Genomic DNA, 19,524 nt, shown 5'->3' on the forward strand with positions numbered 1-19,524 from the left:
CTCTCTCTCTCTCAGCCTAACCTACCTCATAGAGTTGTTGTGAGGATGAAAAAGGATTGTCATCCTGAGGTCTTTGAAGGAAGAGTAGGATGAAAATATAACAAACAAAAACACTTGGCAAATAAGACCAGAAGAAAACTAGTTGACACTAAATGCTATACTATGACCCAGTATAGCACAATAAGTGCACACACAATAAGACTGGATATAACCTTAACTCTGCCCCTCTCAATTAAAATGGGATCCAGATGACTAGGTTTTCCTCCACCAATAAGTATTGACTTCTACACTTGTTGGGTTTTGGGAATCAGACTTGAAAGGATCGAGCACATAATGGTCTCTACAGCTAATACTCATTGGAGAATCCAGGTTTCTTTTCTTTTTTCAGCTTCTCAAATAAGCTTTCCAAACTTGAGACCAGCCTACTTCGTGATAATCCATGCAACACAAGAGTTTTGCAATGTCTATCCATCATGGCTATGTGGCAACCAAACAGAGACCCTGGGCATGTTTCCATGCTATCGGCTTTACTTGGTTTGCAAGTTTGTTGCAATGTATCCCCAATCACATCTTCTCCTTTTCCTGTTTCCACAGTCCTCGAAGACCCAGCTTATCATCGCTGTAGCCTAGGGCACTATGCTGTTTCCATGGAGCTCTACTCGAATTATTTTCTTGATGGCTGGGTGGAGTCTGTGCTGGGTCTGATTACCTCATCAATGTTCCTGCAGCCTCCTCTTGCCGATTCCCCGCTCCCTCACCCCTTCTCCTCCGCTCCAGTTTCCCTCTCTGGCCAGTATCCTCTGCGCCTTCTGAGTAGAGGTGTACGAAACCCCACTTACCTTGCTCCGCTGAGGTCCGCGGTGGGGGGAGGTGATCCAGTCCCCCCCCGGAATCCTTGACGGGGGGGAAGGCGATCCGTTCCTCCCCCCCAGAATCCTCCCCAGCTGGCTCTGCTTTGCGGTATGTCTGCGGAGCCGCCAGCCAGGCTGTTGCAGACGCAAATGGCATCCTGCATAGGGGACGCCATTTGCGTCTCTGCTTTAGCCATGATAGGCTATGTAAATTTTTACGTAGCCTATCACAGCTAACGCAGTGACGCAAATGGCGTCCCCTATGCAGGACACCATTTGCGGCCATACACCGGAGCAGCGGCCAGCAGCGGCCAGATCCGGACTGCCAGAGGCAGGTAGGATCCAGTCTGCAGGGACTTTGCGGGGTGGCGGGGGGGATTGCTCCGTTCCGTCACGGATTCCGGGGGGGGGGGCGGATTCTAAAGAATCTGGCCTCACTGGAGTCCGTGGCGGAATTCTCCGCCATCCCTACTTCTGAGACTCCCCCCACCTTTAAAGTGAGTTTTAAAGCGCAATTTCACTTTAACAAAGGCCCGAAATCCCCCTTTTTTGTTTAAGCGGAGCAGCAATCTCCCCCTTTTAAATCCTTGGTTATTCTGCTAAAAAGTGGGGCTTAAAGCACAATTTCACTTTAACAAAGGACCGGAAAAGCATCCCACCCCTTTTAAGTCCTGTTTTTTCCTTAAGCGGAGCAACGTCCTGTATGCAGCATTCCTGCCCTTTTAAACCCTTGGTGATTTTGCTAAAAGGGGAACTTAAAGCACAACTTCGCTTTAATGAAGAGGCGCTCATTGGCAAAGTCATGTGTAGAGTGAAATCGCACCTTAACGACTCTCCTTGAAGCCATCTTTGCAGCTGTTGTGATTTCCCTGCCAACACCATGGCTGGGAACCTCATATGGATACCCAGCATGGACAGACACTGAACTTATATGTCAGAGGTGCCTCTGTGTGCATCTCTTCCTCTCTGCCTGACTGCTCCCTCCAGTATCTTCTCCCCTTCTCCTACACATGCTGCTTCTGGTTGTGAGGTCATGGGCAGGTGAGCAACACACCTGCAAGGGCTGGGCTACATGCCCCATGGGCAGGACTATGATACCAAACCCAGTGCAGTTGTGGAAACCAGTAATGGAGCCAAAGTAAGCTGGAAAAGTTGGACTATAACCAGTCTCAGAAGAAGCGTTTTTTCCGTGAAAAAAATGCGGAGCTGGTGCTGAATGGCCACAAAGTCATGGAAACACAGAGACCTCACTGCACAGCCAGGTTGGAGTAAATCACTGGTGGAAACACAGCCCCTGTGTTTGTGTGTGTATGAAGAGGATCAGTGGGCTTACTTTGGCTACTGGTGAATGGCAATTGTTGAGATGGCTTATAAAGAATTGTTGATAAAGAAGATCAGTAATAAGGCAGTCCCTGCCCTCAGGCTTACGGTCTAAGAGGCATGATACACAAGGGGGTGGAGAGGGTGAAAAGGGAAGAAAAGGCAAGTTCAGACACAACAAGGACTTAAAGTTACAGTTAGAGGTGGAAACAGTTCAGGTAACCTGATAGAGTGGCTGCTGCTAGTGACAGCTAAGGGAGGGCCAAAGGCAGCTGGTCTATCAGCAGCAGGTGATGGAATAGCCCTGCTTCTCTCCTCTATGCTGTTTTCATTCTGGAACATGGTAACCAGGACAAATCAGCTGGCAGTTACTGGAGAAATGGTGGCAACCTGTACCCTGCATTGCTCCTGGATTCTCAAGTTGTGCCCCAGAGAGCTCTGCCCCCCCCCCCGCCCCCAGCTTCAGCTAATATGCCAGCTACTCCCACTGCTGGAAGACAGAGACATGGTCAGATATGGCTTGGCAACTTCCATATTAGATTATATTAATGCAGTGTATTGGTGTTAACCTTGAGGTGGTCTTAAAAACTACAGCTGGTTCAGAACATCACAGCCTGAGTATTGACAGGTGTGAGTCAGGATACTGACCTATCCTAAAGCAGCTGCACTGGTTATTGGTTTCTTTCCAAAGTGCTGGTTTTGACATATAAAGCTCTGGTAACATCAAAACTGGACTACTGGAACACAGTCAATGTGGGGCTGCCCTAGCAAAGTGTCTAAATCCTTAGTTGGTCCAAAATGCTCCCAGACTGTTGTCTGGGCTGGACCAGATGGAGCATATACTCCCAGTCCTATTTGATCTGCATTGGTTACCTGCTCATTTCCAGGCTCAAATCAAGACACTGGTTCTTACCTTTAAAGCCCTAAACAGTTTGGGACCTGGGTATTTTAAGGACCATTTCCTCCCATATGTGTTCTCCTGTATGTTCTGGTCACCTTCTGAGGTTTGGCTTCAGATTCCTCCCACCAACTGACTTTCAGCAGATGGTCACAGAAAAAAACAAAATAGGGCCTTTTAGGTTGTGGTGCTGATAATCTGGAATGGCCTCTCCATATGCTTCTGGTATCTGGTAAAGACATGGCTCTTTAGGGAGGCCTTTGGGGAAGTTTGAACCAATAATCTGTTTGAACTACTGGTTCAGTTATTGTAATATTTTCTTTTACCTGTTGTGTTCATGCTTTTTTTAAATTTCTATGTTGTTAGCTGATTTGGATTGCCCTAGTGGAAGGAACATGAGATAGAAAATGTTCAAATAAATGGACAGATGGTCTTGACTATCTCAGGAGATGTCTTCTCTGATATTGCCATCTCAAGATTTGAGATCAGCAAATGACGAACTGTGGAAAGTACCCTCTTGTGTGTCTGAAGCCAAATGAAAAGGCCATAGCTCAGTGGCAGAGTTTATGCTGCTCAGGTTCAATCCCTGGCATCTCTAATTAGGGCTGGGAAAGACTCTTGCTTCAAACCCTGGAGAGCTGCTGCCAGTCAGTGCAGTCAATACTGAGCTAGCTGAACCAATGGTCTGACTCGGTATAAGGCAACTTCCTATGTTCCTGTGATTATGTTACCCTCCACAAAAAGCAGAAGCTTGGAATGTTCATTTGGCCTCCTTTCCAGTATTGTTCCAAAGGTAGGCAAAAACATACTTTTATTTTTTAATTATTTTTTGCCCTGCCTTTGGAAGCTGAGACCTTTGGTGTCCCTTCCACCTTTTGCTTGGTATGCCGTTTTGTTTGTATTGTTTCACTGATCTGATTAGATTTTAAATGTATACCATTTTGTCTTACATTTTAAATTGCCTTGAAAGCAGAAGTTGAAATGTGTTAGGGAAATAAAGGCATACGTTTTAGGTGGGTGTATAGTGAAAAGAGGGAGGAGCAGAAAGATTCACAGTGCAATCCCATAATGTCTACTCAGAAGTAAGGACCATTGACTTCAAAGGGACTTACTCCCAGGTAAATGGGTACAGGATTGCAGTCTCACAGAGAAATCCTATAGAGTGGGGAAGGGAGAATCCTCAATGGAGGAACCATTTCTTCCAAAGCCCTGCAGGGCTCATGCTAGCCAGGGTGGCTGTAGGGAAAGTAAGTACACCAGGTCTGGTATATTTCCCCTCCCTTGCTGGGGACATGTTTGGAGCACAGCAGCGCTTTGGATCATATCCAAAGTCTCCCTGGATCTGTCCTTGCACAGCCCTTCCTCCCTCCCCGCTGTTGGAGCACCAATGGCACAGAATGGATAATGGTGGATGTTTCTTCCTCTGGAACAAGGAGGCCTCTGCGGGCTGACCTCCCTGTCCTCCCACCCCCAGTGGCTTAAACCTCTCCTGTAGGAGATGTGAGGCATAGCTAGCCAGCTCTTGGGTTCAATTCTCATCTGACAAATCAGTATTGGCATAGATCAGTACCTACACAGCAAGTCATATTGCCTCTAGGTGAAAATCTGAGGAAGGTGAGAACAGATTTTTGAAAGCTTAAGCACTGTTGTTGATAAGGATAGCTATAGTATTTTATTTATCTTTACCACACTCCGACCCTTTTTGTCTAAAAGCACATGTTTCTCTCTCCAGTATCCTAACATAAAATAGCATTTCCGTCTGAATTATTGATGCTGCCCTTTTGAAAATTCCCATTTGATAGTGTACGGAGTTATTTTTGCTGAAACCTAGGGCTGATGTGCCTCAGGATTCTCAAGAGGCCATTTGCTCAGCATCTGTGCAAGAACTTCCATGCAAGATTCAATAATTGTCCAAATGCATTTGCTTCACAGATGAGCAACTGATTTTAGGGAGAGGTGAATCCAGGGGACTTTTGTGGTCAAGGTATGATGGGAACTAGTTTGCCTAGAGTGGCTCAAAGCATGATAAACTGACCAGCAACTACTTGTTGAAGAAGCTGCCAAAAGTCTAATTTAGTTCTATTAGTATAGATGGTAAGATTGATCAGGCATTGGACAACTTACAACAAACAAGGTTACTGTGACTTCTTCTGAACTGAGATTGGTGGTTATGTAGGACAGGGCCTTCCCTGTAGCAGCCCTGCCTTTGTAGAATGCATTTCCTGAGGAAAGTCCACCTCCTGAAATCTCATGGCGGTGGTTCTGGAGAAAGAAAGAAAAATACATTTGCTCTGCTGAACCTTGTGTTAGAATCACAGAATCATACAGTTGGAAGGGGCCATTTAGGTTGAGTTCAACCCCCTGGTCAGTGCAGGAATTCAGTTTAAAGCATCCCTGACAGATGGCTGTCCACTCCTTGCTTGAATACCTCCAACGACAGAAAGCCTACCAATTTCCTTGGCAGTTGGTTTAATTGTCTGACTGCTTTGACGGTTAGGAGGTTTTTCCTGATGTTCAACCAAAATCTGCCTTCTTGTAACTTAAACCCATTATATTGTGCCCTACAGTCTTTGATGATAGAAAATAGGTTGCATCCCTCTTCTTTTGACAACCCTTTAGGTACTTGAAAAGTGGTATCATATCTCCTATCAGTCTTCTCTTCTCAAGGCTAAATGTATCAAGTTCCTTCTATCTTTCCTCGTAGGACTTAGTTTCTAGTCCCCTGATCATCTTTGTTGTCCTTCTCTGAATTCATTCCAATTTATCTGAATCCTTGTGGTGCCCAGAACTGGACAGAGTATTCAAGATGAGGTCTGACCAGCACACAGTAGAATGGAATTATTTCCCATCATTTAGAAAATATACCTCTGTTGATGCAACCTAAAATTACATTTGCCTTTTTTGCAGCCACATCACACTGCTGACTCATATTCAGCTTGTGATCAGCTACAACTACATTTATTACTGTCAAGCCAGACACCTCATCTTATACCTGTGGATTTGATTTCTTTCCTAAATGAAGAACTTTGCACTTGTTTCTGTTCAAACTGAGTACTAAATTATGGTATAGCTACTGCCAAGCCCTTGTTTTAACTCTCTTTTCCTCCGTTTGTATTGTTAGTTTTGATTAGATTGTTGTAATGTTCATGGCTGTTATTTTATATATAACTGTCATTGTTATAAACAATACTGTTATTGTTATAAATGGTAGGACAGTAGGTTGAATAGAGGGATATGCATTTTTAAAAAAAATTAACAAAAACTCAGTGGCTGTGGGGATGGGTGGGGAAAACTTGAGCTTCTGGATCTGAATGACTGTCTCATACAAATAGATCTCATGCTCCCCCTTCCTCCAGGGAGCTCAAGGTGGTATACATGGGACAACAAGACTGTGGGGCAGGCTAGACTAAGAAATGACTTGCCCCATGCCACATGCTCTATTTTTAAAAGATTTGCTCCTCATTTGGGAGCTGAAGGGTTAAGTAGTAGAGAGCTCTGAGCAAAGATGACCTTTGATTGTAAAGCGATTCTTTTAAGCATATAACACCGCATTCATTTTCTAACCAAAACCATTGGACAATTGCCCTGTTCAGAAACTGCCTTTGAAGCCCATTCCACCATGTGATATTGACAATGGACCTTTTTTTGTTCTAAAAAGGAGCAAGAGCTTTGCTCAGTGAGTGAATCATACGCACATTCCCATCTGTACTATAAACATGTTGGAATAATTCTGCCAAATATTTCTTATTGAATTTAGTCTTCCTTCCTGTGCACACATCCCCCTCCCCGTTGTTCTAATTCTGCCAACTGTTTGATTCAGCCACTCATCTCCCTCTTTTTGCAACCTACAGCTTTGTACGCTGACCTTATTCTGCTTTATTTGATTGATCTGTAGTAAGTCCTTCCTCTAAGGATTTTAGGATTGTATACAGAGGGTTATCTCATTTTTTTTCACAACAACCCTGTGAGGTTAAGTATTTTGGGACCTTTTAAAAATGGCTTTGGAACTAGTATCCCTGGTACACAATTTGGATTGGGAGATGGGCAGAGAGATGCGGCATGTCTGAGGAAACAGTTTGCCTTACACAGAGCATTAGAGTTGCCAGACAAGGCTTCCTAGATCCTGGTGCCTCACAGTCACCCTTCGAGGTAGGTTAGATGGAGAGATAGTGACTTGCCCCAGATCATCCCAAGAACGTCATGGGGATTTGAGTATGGGCTTCCCACATCCAAACCCAACACTCAGGAGTGATGTAATGTCAGTTTTGCACAGTAAACAAACTAGGATCCCCCTGTTCTACTGATGCATTTAGATTTTAAAAGGAAGCATGCATTATCTGGATCATGTAACTACTAAACTGTGTTCAGTGATTTAAGTGTGCGCTCTGGCCTGGTGCCTTGTTGGATCAGTCCAGTGTGCACCTAGCTCAGCATTCCTTGCAAGAATACTAGTACCCAACAGGTACAAAGTGATTAACCCAAAACTGGCTGGTGGACCACACTCTCCCTTTTGTCCACACCTGCTCTAGCTATTATACTACATTAGCTATCAGGAGCTTGGCTGGCAGTGGCAGAAGGCTCCTTTCCTTGGCATTAGGCCTTTAGCCTCACACACACACACACACCCATTCTGGGATTGGTTTTCTTTGGACCCTGTTTGTTATAGGTGGTTCCAAGTCAATCCTAGCCTCTTGCCTCAGCAACAGCTCCCCCATGTGCTCATGGCTTTTTTCTCTCCATGTAGTATTGCTGTTCCAGACTTGTCTTCCAGACTTGTCTTCCAGACTTGTCAGTCGCTCTGACTCTGCTTCTATTCCACTTATCTCCCTCTTTGGATGGAAAACTATGGCTTTATCCATGGTATCTGGATCTCATCCCAAGACTCGTTTTCTGGCTGCTGCTTTAGTTTGGCCAATGACCTCTGTGTGCATCATGTTATGTTTAATGTTATTGCTGTCTATATTGCCATCAAGGCACAGTATTAGTTACAAAGAGCAATGGGACAACTATCTTTTTTCTCCATAGTTTCAGCATCTTGAAGCATATATAGTGTCTTTCATTTTATTTTTGGGGAGGGGAGAAATTGTTTTAATTTTTGTAGATGATGATGATGAAATGATAGTATTTTAGTAACCATTTTTGGTTTAAGTGTGGAATAAAACACAAGAATGGATGAACCAGTGTTGTGAATAATCAAACTCTGAGCGTGAGCACAGCCTGTCTCCTGAGTCATGCTCCAAGAAATTAAGCTAGTTGCATTTCCACTCCGCCCAACATCCATGGTTCAGTGGTAGAGCACCTGCTCTGTATGCAGAAGGTCCAAGATTCAACCCCTGGTATCTCCAGGTAGAGCTGGAAAAATCCCTGCCTGAAACCCTGGAGAGCTGCTGCCAATCACTGTCAATGATACTGGGCTAGATGGACCAATAGTCTAACTCATTATAAGGCAGCTTCCTATGTTGGTATCTTAGAACTTCCTGTCTGCACATGTGCCTGTCCATACATGAAAATCTTCAACAGAGACCCTGCTCTGGCTTCCTTTGCCATCTGAGGTGCAGCAGGAGTCTACCACAGAGAGGGCCTTTTCAGTGGTGGCCCTCTGACTTGGGAATACTCTCCCTAGGGAGGTTCACTTGGTCCCTATGTTGATGTCCTTTTAACACCAGGCAAAGACATTAAAAAAATAATTCCCACATTTTTGAACAAAATCGTTTTAATCCACTTCTTGTTTTACCTGATCTTTTAGACCTGCTGGCTTCTGGTTTGCTGCTGTATATTTTAATTGTGTTGTTCTTATCTTCTATTTCTGGAAACTTGTTGGCAAGTGGGATAAAGATCCCTGTAACAGATAACAAAACATGCATGAAAAATCTTATCTTGCTTGTGGCAGGGTTGGCAAGGCCCACCATAACACTTTCAGAAGCCCTTTGGTTTGTGGAGTTCACTGAGCTGACAGTGCACTCTCTTTGCAAGTGAGTTTCTGCTGCCCTATAAGCATTCAATACTGGTGGATCACGAACCTGGATTGTTTATTCTCAGTGAAAAATTCAACCAGGTCTTAGATGCTAATCATATTTATCCTTTGAATCTCATATAGTTCAGCACAAGCTCTATTGATGCCAGAATAATTAGCTGTTAATTGGACGCCTCGTTGGTCTTTAGTTTCAGCTCCCCTTGGAATGCTCTGGGCTTATGTGCTTGATGATAGCTTTGGAATTGTTGCTGCTCCTCCTCCTCAGCCTGATCATTGCTGGCTCCTTCAAGGCTGCACGATAGAGCACATGCTGACATCACCCGACTGCTCACTTCTCCCACGCTGAAGCAATATGTTGACTCAGTGTGTCATTAATCTTTGCATCTCAAAGCTACAAGCCTACCATTGGTTTCCAAGCTGCCCAAAAGTCAAACCCTTCAAAAGCTGGAACCCTTGTCAGGATACTTCAGATAGTGTTGTCTCCATATCAGACACACACACACACACACACACACACACACACTTGAGCAGAAAATGTATGTGTGGCAAGAAAAGGTATTGTGATATGCCTGGCACATAAAACCACTAAGCTGTTGGTAATTTAGTGAGTAGCCTTTAAGTCTGACTCAGAGCTGAATTAATGGTTGGCAATACGTTAACACACTAACCTAACATCTAAATAATGCCTTCAAGAACATTCCAGGCTGGACCTGAAATCAAATGCTTTGGACTAGATCCATCTTCACTCATATATTATAGAAAGGGTTCTCCACCCCCTCCCTGTTTCTGTCTTGCCAAGAAACCTGTAGGGTTGGTCCTTTCAGTCAGCAGTGTACGTATTCTACACATCCACCACCACACTGCAGATTTTAATTGGACATATCCATCACGTCTTCTACAGAATTCAACATCTTGAGAATATCATCTTTTTTAAAAAAAGGAAATCTAAGGAATTAAGCATATAAAACAAGAAGAAACTACTTCAAATGATTAGGTTCAAAGTGTGTTCCTTTGTTCTGGTTTTAATATGTACTCATTTGTTGTTCATAAATGTATTTCTATTTCTTTAAGCTGCAGCCTTATACCCACTTACCTAGGAGTAAGCCTCACTGAAATCCATAGGACTTACTTCTCACTAGACATGCATTGGATTTGCACTGTTAATCATAACACTTCAACACTACAAAATAAAAGTCCCAAGGAGCGGTGTGGTTGTAGATTTACTTCAATGTCTGGCTGTGTCATGCTAGCGAAGTCGATAGTTATCAGCTCCCTGAAAAAGCAAGCTGCATTAAAAAAAAAACAAAAAAAAATTGGCTAATGTTTCTTCACCTTTTGATAGTTTAGGAATATGGGAGGGATTGTTGGATTTAGATGTAAGATTTAGATCTCCGTGGTATAAAATGCCCCACAAGATGATGGAAATTGGAGGGAAACAATTGCATAAGGTCATCCATATGAATCAGCAAACGGCCATCCTACAGGAGACCTTTATTATTAGTGATAATTTAATGCTATCTTATTGTGATACTAAGCTTGTAAAGAGAACAGAACAATAGGAGGCAGAAATCTTAGACTGGTGGCAAACTGCTGGAGATTTTGTCTGTTGTATACATTGCATGTAGGCTGGCAAATTATTCCTGGGTCTATATTATCTCTTCTTTGCAGGCATGGACAGAAAATGCAGCCTACTATTCCATTCTTTCCTATGCTGCTTTAGGTAATTTTTTTATGCTCCACTCCAGCACAGAAAAGGGCAACTGAAATTAATCCAAATTGGGTAGCCGTGCTAGTCTGTGGCATGAAAACAATAAAGTGTCTTTTAAGGTGCCACAGGCTGTTTATTGTTTTCAAATGAATCCAGGTGATCTTATGAAGAATTCGGGAGGGGGGCAGTGGCTTCAATTTCGCTGGGGCTGTGAATCCATTCTGGGTTTCAGTCAGAACCAGCCAGAACTCTAAATGAGCTGTTCAAGGTGTTGAACCTATTTGGGGGGATAGGATTCAGCACCTTGGATAGCTCCTTTAGAGTTCTGGCTGGTTCTGACTGAAACCCAGAATGAATTCACTGCCCCACTGAAATCAAAGCCACCAGCCTCCATGGGAAGAAATGTTTATGAAGCAGAAGATCTTAATTTGGGCGTGGGGGAGCGGATCAAAGTGTGACACATACAGATGTTTATAAAATTATAAAGTATGTAGAGAAAATGACTAGACATAAATGATTCATTCTCTTTCAGAATACTAGAACTCAGGGCCATCAAGTGAAACTGATTTGGCTGCAGCAGGAAAAAAATAGGAGGTGCTTCTTCCCACAATGCATACTTTCACTTAGAGAATTCATTGCCATCACATGTTGTAAGAGCCACTAGCTTAAGATGGCTTTTAAAAAAGGAATAAACACATCTCACTATTCAAATTACTATCTTACCATTCAGTTTACAACAATGAGAATTATATATACAATAACAGTTCTGAACATTCCAACAATCAGTTAATCTGCTGCTATGTCGGTCTTTCTTCTCGTGCACTCATGCATTGTGCCGCTCTTTCAGACAGAGGGCAATGTTTCCTTCTTCTGCTTCCTCCTAAAAAAATGTCCCATGGCAACTATGGACGTCAGCTGAAAATTGTGCTGGTCATAACTGCTAGTTCATCTGTTATGAGCTACCTAGACCATAGGAAGCTTCCTTATACATTAAATCAGATTATTTGTCCATCTAGCTCGGTACTGTTTACTCCGATTGGCAGCAGCTTTCCAGTGTCTCAGGAAGAGATGGATCTTTTTCATCATATCCTACTGGATACTTCTATCTGGGGAAGCTAGGAGATGAACTTGGGATCTTCTGAATGCCAAGAAGATGGCATTAAATCCCATTAATTTAGGATTTAATTAAATCTACCATTAAATTAGGATGCTCCCCAGTTGCAAGAGGAGGAATAGGGTTTTTCTGGGAAGTTGGACATTGCATGATACACAAAATTGTGATTTGGCTCCAAATCCCCCACTTTTGGAAGTGAAGTGGGTGATGACAGGGCCTTTTCTGTTGTGGCACGCCATCTTTGGAACTCCCTCTTGTCTGACACCATTTTCTCTTTTTTATTCTTTGTAAGTTGCCAGAGAGCTTTGGCAGAGTGGACAATAATAAGTGCCAATCAATGAATCAATCTGCTGTTATCATGCAAGTCACTACTTGCACTATTTGCTTCTTAAAGGGATCCATAGAATAGGAACTGTAACAATAAACAACTACTGTTAATCTTTCAGTGTCATGCAGATACAAGTGACAGAAAATGATGGATACGTAGGAGAGACGGTTAGATATTATTTTTTTTCCTCAGGTGGTAAGACTCAGTTAAACAAACAAACAAAACAAAACCACCTTCCAGGTCACCCCACTCAGCCACATGGAATACAGCTCAAACTGGATGTTCAAGAAAAGTCAGTGACATGTGGCAACCTGCAGGAAGGTTCTTTAGAGCTACCCATTAATTAGGGAGGGAACCCTTGAACTGTCAAAGTTTGCTATCATATTTTTTTATATCTTCTACATTTTCAATTTCTTACAAGGCATTAAAAACTAATGTAAAGAACCTGGGACAGCCTGTTAGCCTTTGACTTCACTGGATTTGTATTTTTCATTTTGATTAAAATAATAATAAAGGCAGTAGCAGGAGGAAGACAATTATATAGACTGTGATTCACATTGCCATTCTTTTCTGTATCAAAGTCATTATTTAAAAATACATCACAAAAGTAATTGCTATTTTGGATGTATCTTTTAAAAGCAGAACAAGAAAAAAATGAAAATTGTAGCCTTTATGGATGGCACAAGGGAGAACTAGTTAGAACTTCAATTCCCATTGTTAATTTCTAAAAGGAGAGGTACTTGAATTCAAGCTTATTTTGAAGCTGCAAACTCTTGATGTGGAAATCCCAGCTATGTGTAAGTTGGCCATGGTTACTTGGTGTTAAAGAAAAGATGTTCTACACATGCTTGGGGACCCTTTCTTTTGCATATAGCCTCTCCTGGACAGGGATAACTTGGCCACAGTGGTACAGGTGCTAGTAACCTCAAGATGGATTACTGCAATGTGTTCTATGTGGGGCTGCCCTTAAGGCTGCTCCAGAAGCTGGAGCTAGCGCAGAATGCAGCAGCTTGGCTGTTGTTGGGAGCTGCCCCTTTTCAGCATGGAACTCTGTTGCTGAGGGAACTGTGCTGCCTGCCCATTCACTACTGGGCCAGGTTTAAGGTTTTGGTACTAGTGTACAAAGCCCTAAACAACTTGGGACCAGGATACCTGACAGAGCACCTTTTCCCTTACCAACTTGCCCTGTCACTGAAGTCATCAGAGGGCCTGCTCCTGGTGGTTTCACATGGACCTATGGCCCAATTGGAGTCCACCCGGAGAAGAGCCTTCTGTGTGGCAGCCCACTTTCTTTGGAATTCCCCACTGCTGGAGGTCAGGCAGGCGCCAACATTGTGCTGTTTCCAGCGCCTCCTGAAAACAGTTCTGTTCCAGGAGGCATTCCTTAAATGACCAGCCATGGTTTTTATTGGCATTTTGTTTTTAATAATTTTAATATGGTGCTTTAATCTTTTATCTTTTTTACTGTTGTACCTCTTGCGTTCACTGCTACAGAATCTGTTTGGATGGGGAGCGGTATACAAATATTGTAAATAAATACATAAATAAGTGGTCCATATGTTCCAAAGATGAAGTGTGGCATTGAGACTAGGCTGAGCCTCGATTGACTCTAAGCATTATTACTCCCACTTCCTATCACATGTTTTGCTTGATGGCAAGCCATTGCCAGGGACTTGCCCTTGCTTTTAATTTATGCAGCACATGGCACAATAGTAGGTGCTTTATAAATAAGTAATTATTGTTTGTATACTGAAAGTGCAAAGTACATTCAGCTAGATCACTATTATATTTCGAGTTTACATGTGGGGGAACTGGAGCCTAGAGATTGGCTTAGGCATGACACACCCATAGATGAGAAGTTATTTTGGCCTAGCTCTCCCAGGCTCCAAATGGTATCTTCTGGATAAAAATCTGCTTTTCTACAGAATCATGTAACATTGGAAAGTAATGGCTGAGTTATCTGGGCCACTGCTTGTTGTTAGAGTAGGATATCCTATAACTAAGGTAATCACACTCACACCCAAACAGATTGTCTTCTGTCCCAGATTCTCAGCCCATGGCCATATCAGGCATGGGATGGGGAAGAAATACATTCAGTTCACATTTGAATGTGAACTTACCTAATTTTGCACTTTCAAACCAATACATGAACCGAAACTCATTTACTCTTTGAAATTCTCACAAAAACATGTATATTAGTGAAAATCATAGCTCCACCTAAAGTGCATTGCAGTAGTCTAATTGAGAAGTTACCAGCGCATGCACTACTGTGGCTAGGTTATCTCTGCCCAGGAAAGGCCATAGCTGGTGGATCAGCCGAAGCTGGCCCCAAGTACTCCAGGCCTCGGAGTCCACCCACAGCACCAATACAGAAATAGATCTAAGAGTACTCCCAAGCTACACACCTGCTCCTTCAGGGGGAGTGCAACTCCATCCAGGGCAGGTTGCTTACCCAATTCCCAGTCTTGGGAACCACCAATCCACAAAGCTTCTGTCTTGTCAGGATTCAGGTTCAGTTTACTGGCCCTCACCCAGCCCATTACAGCCTCCAGGCACTGGTCCAGCTCCAGGGACTGGTCCAGCTCCCCAGCTGACTCCAATGACAAGGAGAAATAGAGCTCAGCATCATCAGCATAGTGGTGACACCCCACCCCCAAACTCCTAATAACCTCACCCAATGGCTTCATATAGATGTTGAATGACATGGGAGATAGAATAGAACCCTGTGGCACCCCAGAGCTTAATAGCCATGGGGTAGAACAGGAATCCCCCAGTACCACTCTCTGGAATCAGCCCTGCAGGTTAGGAGCAGAACCACTGTAGCACAGTGCCTCCATCCCGCACAACCAATCCAGTAAGATACCATGTTCAATGGTATCAAAAGCCACTGAGAGATCCAGGAAGATCAACAGGGTAGTATTCCTCCTGTCTTTCACCCAGAGTAGGTCATCAGTCAGAGCAACCAAGGCTGTTTCAGTGCTGTACCCTGGCCTGAAACCAGACCAAAATGGGTCCAGATAATCAGTTTCCTCCAAGAACGTCTGAAGCTGCCCCGCCACCACATGCTAAAGCATCTTGCCCCCAAAAGGGATATTAGCGATGGGGCGATGGTTCTCACATACCTCTAGGTCCAGGGAGGTCTTCTTCAGGAGGGGGCGCACTACAGCCTCTTGCAAGGCAGCAGGAACCACCCCCCAACAGAGCGAAGCATTTACCACCCCCTGGACCCAACCAATCAATCCACCCCTGCTAGATCATATTAGCCAAGATGGGCAAGGGTCAAGCTTACATGTGGTGGGATGGACTGATTCAAGCATCTTGTCCACATCATCAGGCTGTAACAACTGAAACTGATCCCAAGAAACACAACCAGATGAAGCACTGGACACCCCTCAGACTCTGTGATAACTTGTAGATAACTCTGCATCAAGTTCTGAGCAATTTTCTCCTCGAAGTGCCTAGCAAATTTATTATGTAAATTTGTTATTAGTATTGTGTGCCACCTAGAGTGGCCAGGTAGCTGGCCAGATGGGTGGCTAATAAATCAAATAAATAAATAAATTTATAGCAAATGACCGAGGGTTCCAATCCCAATTTCTCTGAGCCCGAGCCAGTTCCCAACAGGCTCTTCACCACTTGGAACAATTCTTCTGGGCAACATTTCGAGGATGAAATAATAGAGGTATAATATGATTCTTTTTTTGCCATCCTCACTGCCACATAATAGAATCTTTGCTAATCTTCGATCGTACCTGCTCCGAGACCTGCACCACCTACACTCTAGCCGTCGTTGAGCCTGTTTCATTGCCCGTAGATCTTCTGTAGACCAAGGTGAATTATGGGCTCCACAGCACTACAGCGGGCACTTGGGAGCGATTGTATCAATGGTCTTTCCCATCTCACCATTCCATAGTGAGACCAAGGCCTCAACCAAATTGCCAGCCCTGTCAACGAGAACATCCCGCAGAGTGTTCAGGAATCCATCAGATTCCATAAGACTCTGGAGGTGGACCATCTTAAGTGGTCCCCCACCCCTGCAGGGAGGATCTGCTACTGCCAAACCAAACTTCACAAGGAAGTGATCTGACCATGACAACAGGGTTGTTGAAACACCCCCACACCCCAAACCAGATCATCCCTCATCCACCCAGCAGTAAAAACCAAGTCCAGGTTATGTCCTGCCACATGTGTCAGGCTAGTGATATACTGCAACAGTGCCATGGTTGCCATGAAGTCCTGAGCAGGCCCTGTCATGATAGCCTCAGCATGGATGCTGAAGACCACCAAAACCACAGTCCTAGTGTTCTCCAGCACCACCTCCGAGACCATCTCAGCCAGCTCAGGCACGGAGACTGCTGGGCAGCAGGGCGGTACACCAGCAGCATACCTGTTCTGTCTCTTTGGCCTTACACAACGTACAGACCCTCAAAACGTGCTAGGATGGATGGGTTTTCTCATGAAGGAGGTGGGATCCTTATGGATGATGGCAACTCCTCCCACGTAACCCTCTGATCTGGGTTGGTGCTGCACTGAATACCCAGGTGGACAAAGCTGAGACAGATCCATCCCGCCCAGCTCATCCACACAGGGTCTCAGTAATACACACAAGGTCAGCCCCTTCATCCACAATCAAGTCATGGATAGTAATTGTTTCATTATGGACCGACCTGGTATATTAGGCAAAATTGTATACAAAATGCATGTATTAAGAGAAATGCACACAAAAATGTGTACGAATTTTCATGCAAACTTTTAGCAACAACAGATCTTAAAGTTCAGGACAAACTGACATTAAGATTGGAAAAAAAATCTCAAAGTTTGGGATGAACCAGACTTAAAACTGAAAAAAATGAGAAATCAAGAGAAAGCAAAATTGACAGTTTTGGCCATCCCCATATCAGGTCTGTTGAGCCTGCCAGACTGATCCAATAAGCTTCTTCCCCTACCATTGCTTGGCACTCTCATTGGTTTCTTGGAATGGCTGTCAGATGCACAATATTGTAAGGAAACATGGTGGCTTTGACAAAGGCATAACACTCTACTGCAAGCGGCAGATGAATGGCCTCCAGACAGTGGATCAGAGGCATGGGACAGCCATGTCCTGCTGAGAATTAGTGCAGAATTAGTCCCTTGGCAAGAACAATCTTGTAAAGGGTGGAGCTGGTACTCAATTGCATTAAAAGGGGACCTGGTGGGACTGAGGAACTGGGGTGTGACGTAGTAGGAAATCTGAATACCACAGTTCCACCAGGGCTATTCAGTACTAGATGTGGAACATGTAGCACCCCGCAAGGACCTGGCCAGAAAGGATCAGGAATACTGCTTCTCCAGGAGCTGGGGCAGATGAGACAGAGTGAAGTCCTTAAATGCTGCTATCCCTGATCTCTGCTTTGATCCAGTCCTCAGCTCTGGCCTTGAGAAGTCTTTAAAAGGCAGAGCCCATGTAGAGGCATGAGCTTTGGTAGTGCTCTGTTTCTCTGAAACAGAGAATTTCCTAATTCTCTGTTGCCCTTGGCATGAGTCTGATGGGGAGTGAACATCCAAAGCTGCCTTATACTGAGTAAGACCATTGATCCATCTAGCCTAGAATTATCTTTTCTGACTGACTCTGGCTCCCCAAGGACACAGGGAGGGGATCTTTCCTAGCCCTTTTACCTATGATCCTTTTAACTGGAGATGTTAAGGACTGAATCTGAAGCCTTTGGTGTGCAAACTCTGTGCTCCACCAATGAGCTATGCCCCTGTCCCCTAAATTAGGGATCTTGCTGGGTCATTGCTGGGACAGTTGGAACCCAGTACTAGTGTCAGAATCACTATGACCTGCTGCAGAATTGAAAATGGAATTTCTGTCTTCAGGGTATTGTGGGGGACCTGGAGTGGCACTTGCTTGTGATCACTTGTGGGGCATGAAGTGGCACTCTCTTCCAAGCCTCAGTGGCAGATGGCCTCTTGACATTTAATTATTTGAATAATGACATATTAGTCCCTAATCAGAATAATATCCAGCATGGCCTATTCTATAATGCACCCCATCTGTAATATTCAGTATCAACCACTTTTGGATAACATCGAATAACATTGTTCTAAATTTCCATTCTTTGATTTAGACTGGAACTCTTCGACTGCTTAACAAAAGGCCCACTGGAATAATATCAAAAGCTGTATTTAGGGGTTGATTATTAATGCCTAGTACTATATAAATCACATATACATTGCAAAGGTGGCTCTCATCAACGTTCTACAGTGTATGGGTGTGTGTGAGTGTGTCTGTGTGTGAATATATAGACATAGATTCATATATGCCATGCTATCTTGTCAAGAGCAATCTTTGAAAAGTGTGTTGTGCTATATACCCATCTTTTCCTGAACAGGTTGTACTGACGGCATCTAATTATTTTCTCTGCTTGTGTAAGGTTTAATAAAAGTATTATCCAGGAAGAGGAAGAAAAGAATGGAAAGGAGCTGAGATTAGCCTGTTATCAAGGTATGACTAAGATGTAAAGATTGATAGAAACTGTCAGGCTATTGTTCTTGAAATAGAAATCTTGCAAGCAAAGAAATGTGAAGTCGGAAAAGGTTTAACTAAAATCTTGATAGCAGTTACTTGTTCCAGCAACTACTGAGATAGGTGGGAGTCAAGATTGTAACAACCATACCTGATTATAAAAAAGTGGTCACTACTGAGTATTACAGATGGGGTGCATTATAGGATAGGCCATGCTGGATATTCTGATATTCTCAGTATACACAGTGCAGAGTAGTACATTGACTTGTCTGGCTAAGGAACTTATTAGCATCTGCCGAGGAACTCTGCATGTTGCAGAAGATTCTGGGAATGTTATAGGGTATATACCATCCACACAAGGACACTGCCCGGGCCTGCTGGGTCTCATCTACACCTCCAAATGAACTGAAAGTATGCAAAGAACACACCCAATACTCCATATAGCTGTGCACTGCAGAGGGCATTTGGCAGTGGTGGGCCTGCTGTCTTTCAGGGAAACTCTCCTTTACAATTCTTCTCTGTAAGGAACACCAGAGTTCCCTCGGTTTGGAAGACACCATGGCCCTCAAAGGGCATTCATTGACCATCCTTCCTAAAAGTCAGGAACATTTCTATCTTCCATTAACTTGACTATCATTCAACAAGGAGAGCAGTAGCAAGTATCTGCTATCAAGGCTTTAGTTTTATCTCACTGAATTTACTTTGCAAATTTTCAGGAACAATAATTTGCTGATACCTACCACCCTTTCTGTCTTAGTCATAACCTGATAACAGTAATCTGAATTAGTTTTCCATTCACTAGTTAGAGCATGAGGACAGCTTCACA

The 19,524-nt window shown here is 43.7% G+C and overlaps 1 long non-coding RNA gene across 1 annotated transcript in view; it reads right to left on the reverse strand.

Annotated features, from left to right (window-relative positions):
• Positions 1-4,720: 4,720 nt before the first annotated feature.
• Positions 4,721-19,524, reverse strand: part of LOC146338554 (uncharacterized) — a 32,007-nt gene continuing 17,203 nt past the window's right edge. Inside the window, exons 2-3 of the long non-coding RNA XR_014784838.1 lie at positions 8,804-8,908; positions 4,721-5,331 (exon numbers count right to left, since the gene is read on the reverse strand). This is a non-coding gene — a long non-coding RNA (uncharacterized LOC146338554). The remainder of the gene's footprint in view (positions 5,332-8,803; positions 8,909-19,524) is intronic.

Source organism: Heloderma suspectum, chromosome 9 (assembly GCF_057233095.1).
Source record: "Heloderma suspectum isolate Gila_16-S chromosome 9, 16-S_ref, whole genome shotgun sequence".
NCBI classification, from domain to species: domain Eukaryota; kingdom Metazoa; phylum Chordata; class Lepidosauria; order Squamata; family Helodermatidae; genus Heloderma; species Heloderma suspectum.